Below are 7,892 nucleotides of genomic sequence, written 5' to 3'. Positions count from 1 at the left end.
ATATTTTATATAATAATAATATAATAATAATATAATTTTATATAATATATATAATTTTAAAATATCTATTTCAAATACGTTTTTTATGTACAAAAAAAATTGAACTTAGTCTGCCATCATAAGAAGATAAGTCACTATCCATTTATCATATATATATGGTGGGACGTTGGGAGAGCGCACTGTCCAACAAGTGGCCCCACTGAAGTGAAGGATTAGTCGAAGTAGACCTCGAAACGACTTGGGTCCTTCGATTCTCGGATGTTGTTATTGAGTTAAAGCTGGAGTGGCTTCCGTTCGCATAACTACATCTTTTGTTAATGCAAGCAGCTCATTTAGCTTGAGGTTTCCTGCCAAGTCGTAACCAACCCAATGGTGTCCCAAGACAGTCTTCCTCCTACTTGCCAGTGCTGGACATTGGCACAATATATGCACCGCTGTCTCCTTTTCTTCTAGACATAGTCTGCAAATGTCTTCCTCAGCAAGAGTTATCTTTTTGAGGTGATACTTCAAGTTGCCATGTCCAGTAATTAATGAGGTCAGCCAGCTTAGGTTGCTCCGCGAATAGCTAAGCACCTTTATCGTTTCTCTGGCCCACGGTTTAGGTAACATGAGTTTGGTCTGTCTACAAGTGCTCAACTCTCTCCATCTATTAAGATGAAGTGAGATTATCTACTTATAGACATAGGCTGCCGTCTTGCTGTACCCCAATGGTATTCTGTCCATTTATCACATATATAGAACTATTGAGAAAATAATCAAATATTTGTACTTTTCAGTTGTTTTGCACGTAGAAAACAATGTTGACATATTATAAAAATAGAAAATCTATTAATATTTTTTATAAAGTATTGAATGTCAACAAAAATATTCAATTAAACATTATATTATCAACTATAAAATTCGTGACATCTGCATTTATTGGTGTTGTTGTTTGTCAATAATTTGTTAAAGCAGCTGAAGCGCATAATTTAATTTACATTTTACAAATTTATTGCTTAAATCAATGCATATCTTATCTCTGTGAGATGCTGACGTTTAAGTATTTATTAACATACTAGCTGCTAGTAACTAGCACAAATTGCAAATAACGTTTATCTATACTTTACTCTTACTGATATACATATGTGCTTGTGGTGTAAATCTGTCTGCAAGTCTAAGTATGTGTACGAGAATACTCGTACAGCTTATCATTTAGCATCTACACTGGTGTATATTTATGCAATATTATACATTTTCCGATCATTATCTAAGGAAACTTGTAACTTTTATGGACTCGAAATGGAATTACTCTAATTTTCGCAAAAACAAATCATGTCGCTAAAGAAATAAAAATTTACAAGCGAATGCGTGTTTATGTCTTTAATTGGAACATGTTTTTACGCATATATTTTCAGATACTCCGCTGAGCTTAGTGCCACCCATGAGCAGTCAAGCTTCTAATTAGCTAATATTAATTTGATTTTCCCATATTCACTTCTTTTTTTATTACAACTTGATATCAGGAACTGATATTGTGTGACCATATAAAATAGAGATTTTAAAACTTTTTTATGTAGAAAGTAATCCGTAAATCATAAAAAAATTAATAAATTTTCTTTGATTGAGTTTAAATCCATATTGGAAAACTAATAAAAACACATATAAATAAAATTTTTATGTCCATGATTGAGTCCAATATATACTTATTACTAAAGTCTACTTTTTTTTTAAACATCCTTTATTGGATATAAATAGTACGATCCTAACTAATTGTTAATTTATTACTAATGCTGAATTGTACTTAATAAATATTAAGTAATACGTGTAGGGGTTATATATATAATATATATTTCCATATAATATATATATAAAATATTTATATTTATTTGTATTTTTATTTATTGCTGAATTATACTTAATAGATATTAAATAATACGTGTGCGGGTTTGCTGAAACAGTGTTCAGTTCCCATAACCAAAGACTATTGATATGTATTTGTCATTATCCACAGAGCTATATCAATTCTCATATAGCTACAATAATTAATTTTTATTGTTAAATTCTATTCGAATTAAAATGTTTATAATTATTATTATAATGTTGTAATTATAATAATAATTTTATAATTTTATAATTATTATAATATAATAATATTTAATAATAAACATTAATTCTCATCCTCGGCTTGTGCTTAATATATTATACATCATCCGTAATCGTTGGATATATTTATTGTATTTAATTGCATACCATTTTTAGACTAAGTCGCAATCTCAGTCTTCTCTTTTATATATATTTGTTAAAAGAAATAAATACTACTGGACTAAATCCACAAAAATTTGTTATTTCAAAAATATTTCTTAAAGTTCTTATATGAAATAAATGTTAGTTTTACTGTTGTTGAAATGTCTTCATTACTATTCGAATCCTTCTATTACCCATAAATGTTTTTGATTTTCATTCTAATCAAAATATGATAAATCTTTGCAATATTTATTGCATGAATGAGAAAATATTTCATTAAAAAACATGTTTCCAAATCTGCACAATTCTCCGACTAAGTTTGATTTTAAAGATATGGTTAGCCTATGCTAACGTCTAATATCAACATGTGTAAGTGAGTTTCAACGACGATTCTAACAATGAGTAATCATACTGAGGTGTAGATGGCTGAACTACAATTTCAACAAAATTATTCTTTAGAGCACCGTTTTTACCACTTTTGTAATTTGAATATTAAAAAGCCTAAACATATTCTCTCCGATTGGCCTAACGTGGCCAGCGGTATATTTAATAATCTTGAAGTCAGTCTCCTTGCCTCTTCAACGTATGGCACAATATAAAATTGTGGATTACATTATTCATGTGTCCAAATCTTCAGTTATCTACTAACTGGAGCTTAGTTACTTTCATGGCTACATATCCATTTTCATGGTTATGGACTCATACCCGGTATGTATTGCCTAATGATAATACCCGGACACGCTGAAAGGTAGTAACCGGAGACACGTCAGAAAAAATGCTGTATTGTTAGCCCTATAATCTATGTATATTGTTAGTTTTATAATCTATGTTATAGCATATTAATCTTTAACGTAAGCTAATAAGTTTTAATATATGAATATATGATATATAAATACTTTGTTAAATAATAAGTAGTATATGAGCATATGAATTTGTATCAATAAGGTTTTTATTTTAGAATTTTGGAATAGGACTATTCTGGCCGCAATAGCGGCTGTTGGGCTATTGCACGTCAATAGTTTTACTAAATAATAATCAATTAGAATATAATTAAGTTAAATTGGTGATAATAAAAATTTTATTGAAATAATAATTAAATGAAAATAAAGGTACAACCCAATGATAATTAAATGATAATAAAGATATCACTAAATACTGATTAAATAGTAAGAATAATGTACAATTAAATACACTGTTAAAAAAATTAAAATTAAAAAAAAACAATGGTTTAAAAATATTATTAAGGATGATAGCTATTTTATTTGACGTCATGACTGCTTAAATATTCTATTATTCAATCAGTCTTGCTCCACTTCGAACAGTATGATGATCGCTTGATCCTCGTATACCTTGTAAAATACGAGGTATAGCATTCCCTACTCCCTACTATAATAACAATGATAATACTAAGACAAAACCAAGACAATTAAAGATAAATACTGCAGACAATTTTTAATTCAAAATAATTGAAAATTAATGCCCACACATAACCATTCATATAAACTGCAAACTTTGGTGTTGTAATGTATCTCAAGTTGAGATCATAATTAAATCTTTTCTCTGATTCAAATAAAACTCATAAAAAATTCAACACTCTTTGTTTTCTTTCGATAATTGTCAATTTGTAATTGTTTAATGAGCGTTTACGAGTGCCAAGCATTTTTCTGGTTTAAGTATCTTTTCGAGTATTGAAAGCGGAGACTCGTCTATCGGGTTTTGCAAATTGAAATTTGAGAAATCACCTGAAATATTTCTAAAACGCCATTTTGTTTATGTGACATTTTACACACGTTGCAAATTAAACGCATAAATATTTATGAACTTCATTTGCGCTGCGCAGATCGCAGGCTCCGTTCCGCAAACCAACTTGGCTCGCATGCATTTTAATTGAGCCGTAATGCAATAATAATGCAGCAATTACTTTAAATTGTTTAATTCAAAGTTAAAAACTTGTAATTTATACAAAATATTTTGAAATCATCAATTAAAGTTGAAAATTAGTTGCAATTAAAATACCAAAATGTTTGGAATTGAACGTCGCAGCCGATGCTGAAGACTTGAAGTTTCATATGAAGAGTTGATGGAAAGTCTGCTGCGAATCATGTTGCATTATTCGCGCTTTGACGGTATTTCCAACAATGCAATTACCACATTACTTTTGTAAATTTGTTAAGTGTTTAATGCGTTTTAAATAACTTAATTAAAAGAGAAGAAAAAAAAAATGTATGCAATAAAATAATAAAAAAAGCTCATTTTTTGTTTCGACTTAAACGATAAATGATGAGAGTGTTGCACTTCATAAATACACTGGCACGCTACTTACAGCATTTATTGCATGCAATCTTATGAAAACCACCAATTCATTATGGGATGGTTTATTGTACAAGTTACACTAGTTGTTTATATTCCTCCATACCCCTATTTAGCTTGCGAACAAACTTAAGTAGCTCAGAGTGGTTCTCACTTTCTCAAGTACAAACTCATTCCTTATGTTATATAGACCTTCCAAAATGCTACCACCAGATAGACTAAAAATAGTCTGTTGTATATTTAATAGAATAGTAAGGTCTGTCTCACAATATTTTGAAAAAGTAGTATAAGCAGTATTTTGAAGCAAACTTCAAGTACTCCATTGCATGTCTGACTGGCTTTAAAACTGTTGTAGCCAGCGGGTATTTGTTTGTGTAATCCCTTTGGAGGTATGGAACGGCACTTGGTAGTCAAAACAAGTAGCTCCGGAATGAAGACCTGGTCGTTTTTAGAACCAATTGTAAAGTTAAATTTCTTTGCTGTCAACAACTTATTTAACTTTTTATTTATTTACACTTACACTACACAAACGGGAATCAGTTCTGCTAGAATTGAACACTTTAGTTTTCACGATTATAGTATATAGGTTATTCTTTTGCAAACCGGACGGACTTTGGCAAAAAATGACCTCATGATCTCCGAATTTGGCTGAAATTTTTTATATGAGCTCCTTTCTCATTTACTCATATCTACGATTACATGATGCTACTTAATCTTGATTATACTGGCTTGCTCTTTTTTGTTATGATGTTAACCATAAAGTTTATATCCTATAATTTTATGTGATTCTTATAATTGGCGGAACTACAGCGATTGAACCACCGCAGTTTGAAACCTTTTTACATTATTTTTGCACTTCGGAATAGGCACACCCTTTCTAAACTTAAAAGAACATTTAAAGTTTTCTAAATGCCTTTCAAGCTTCTACTACTGCACTGATTACTTGATTTAGGGGCTCAACAATTCAAAATGGTTTGTTAAAGCTTATTGAGTTCTCATAACAAATCTTTGATATATTTCTTTTCTAAATGGTAAATCCAGTCATTGACGACTAGATTGAAGTTCTTAGCATTCTGACCCTTACACTCAAAGGTTTATTCTTTATTCAGTCTTAGAGTGTTATTTTAGTGGATTGATATCTCAGGAGGTAGTTTTTGATGCTTTTCACTTATTAAAAAAAGGCATATGTCTCTATTATCCAGCTATCTATAGGAAACCCTTTATACTGCGATGTAAGGGAAGAACTTAAATCAGTCAATGAAATACAAAATCTGTTTTAATCATCAAAATTTATTGTGTCGTCCTCAAAGTAGGTCCCTTCGAAAATAATGCAGATAATATAAACAATGTAATCCTATATTTTTGAAATCGGTTTAAATCCAAAACTCATCCTGGTGCAAGCTAGTGCCTAGAATAATGAATTGTGATGGTTACATGTATCCTTCAATCAACGAGTCTGCTTTCTTCCTCACATATTTTTGTGAATATAGTTTTTTAATTTTTTACTAAAATCTTTACAAGCCATCTTATATCACAACTTAAAAATAGTGTGCACAATCCTGTCTTAGAGTAATGCAACAGGTGTCATTGCAGAAAGTTTTTTATTACTCTTTCCTTTACAAATGAAAATTATTTTTATTCCATTAATAAAATTTTATCGTTTATGTATGCAACATAGCAGGTTTTCGACAGATTTTCTCCTTTGAATTAATAGTCAATTACGTTGATGATGATAGTTGCGATAATGGTTAAGGAGTATGACATTTTTGAAGTTGATGCTGTCATTGTTTAATGTTGTGTTAATTCGATTAAAAAGTATGAGGAATCGTTTTTGTTGTAAGTAAGTTGTATACAGTAGGGAATAACATATGCATTATATTTCTTTTAATTTAATCTGAAAAATTTAAATGTGATATAAAGCATCGTTACAGTGCCAACACCTAAATTTTCCGTGGAATTCTATTAAAGTTTTAATAAATTCTAATGGGCTTTATAGGCAAGTGATTAGATCTGAACTACTTTATGGTTGTATGTCTTACAACAATAGTGCTTTATTTAATATTAGAAACTTTAAACTTGTCAAAATATTGTATGATATGACACTAAAGGAAAAAAATATGGTATATCAGAAATCGAGATATACGCAAGGAATTGAGACTCCAGAGAGTCCATGACAGAGCTCTAAAATTGTTTGATTTTTTGCATTCTTTCATTAATTTAAAACTGAATATAAAACCTTGCAGTACACGGCAAAGTTTTATATTCACAATTTATGTATGTGTTCAGCACAATCCGTACTCTATATGGTAATGCGAAATTTTATCTGAAATCACACATGAGGTCGTAACAATGGCCTTACCTTCACATATACAATATACAAAACACCATTCTTTCTATATATTTATAAAATACAAACAGAACACAGAATTTCACACTTATTATGTGGCTTTAGACAGTGTTGTTTATTTAAATACGATGTCTAAGAATTACAATTCTCATTCAGTTAGCAATAATAGTACATAAAAATTCGCAGACTATTGTAAATAACGTAATGAATTTATTTTAATATTATTTATTTTGAGATAACTTTTTCGAACCCACTGTTACGTTAGTCATGCCTGGAATTCTGCAATACATCAGTATATTGTATATAATAAGCCTTGTTGTATTTTATTTAGTAGAAGAAGATAACGTATATATCAATTACATTGCAGTTCAAACTTTTGCTATATTAATTTTGTACATTTTGAATGTATACAAATACACAAAGCTTCAATATAGTTTTGTTTAGCCATTGTCTTGTACATATACGAAGTGTTTAAAAATTACAATTCTCATCTGGTTAGCAGCAATAGAATTATAAAAATATTTTGATATTAGAAACTGCGTAATAAGTTTAGTTTAATATAAAATGTTATTTTTAAGGCTTGTAAATAATTAAGAATCTTATTTCGTCACCTGTACTATATTAGTGCCAACAATTATGTTAAATGTTAAGTTTTAATCTTTGTAGTTTTATAGGCATATCCAAAATTGTTCTTCGTTCATAACTTTGAATTTAGTGGATAGGGTGATTGATTGTTTGCCAAAAAGAATATTTAAGAAAACAAAACGTTTGAATTGAATTGCAATTTTGACTTTTACTTATGGGGTAAAGGTTTTAATAACTTTATTTTTTTTTTTTTTTTTTTTTTTCTTAAACAATGCTTTTATAGTAAATTCGAGTATTAATTTTTTTTTTTTGTTTTATTAATTTTTTATCCGAAATCTGCACTATTAAAAACAGCCATTAAACGTTAGTATTCAAACTTTAAACGTGGTTATTCAGACTGCTGACGCATCACACCATGGCCGTCTAA

General features: G+C 29.4%; 1 protein-coding gene across 1 annotated transcript in view; it reads right to left on the bottom strand.

Moving 5' to 3' along the window:
* LOC119673288 (lipase member I-like) overlaps positions 1–7,892 on the bottom strand; it is a gene marked incomplete in the record, with an annotated part of 638,721 nt that overhangs the window by 1,353 nt on the left and 629,476 nt on the right.

This window comes from Teleopsis dalmanni, chromosome 1 (assembly GCF_002237135.1).
Source record: "Teleopsis dalmanni isolate 2A chromosome 1, ASM223713v2, whole genome shotgun sequence".
NCBI lineage: Eukaryota > Metazoa > Arthropoda > Insecta > Diptera > Diopsidae > Teleopsis > Teleopsis dalmanni.
Note: the sequence above shows the minus strand (reverse complement) of the source record. Positions and strands in the feature narration are given on the sequence as shown.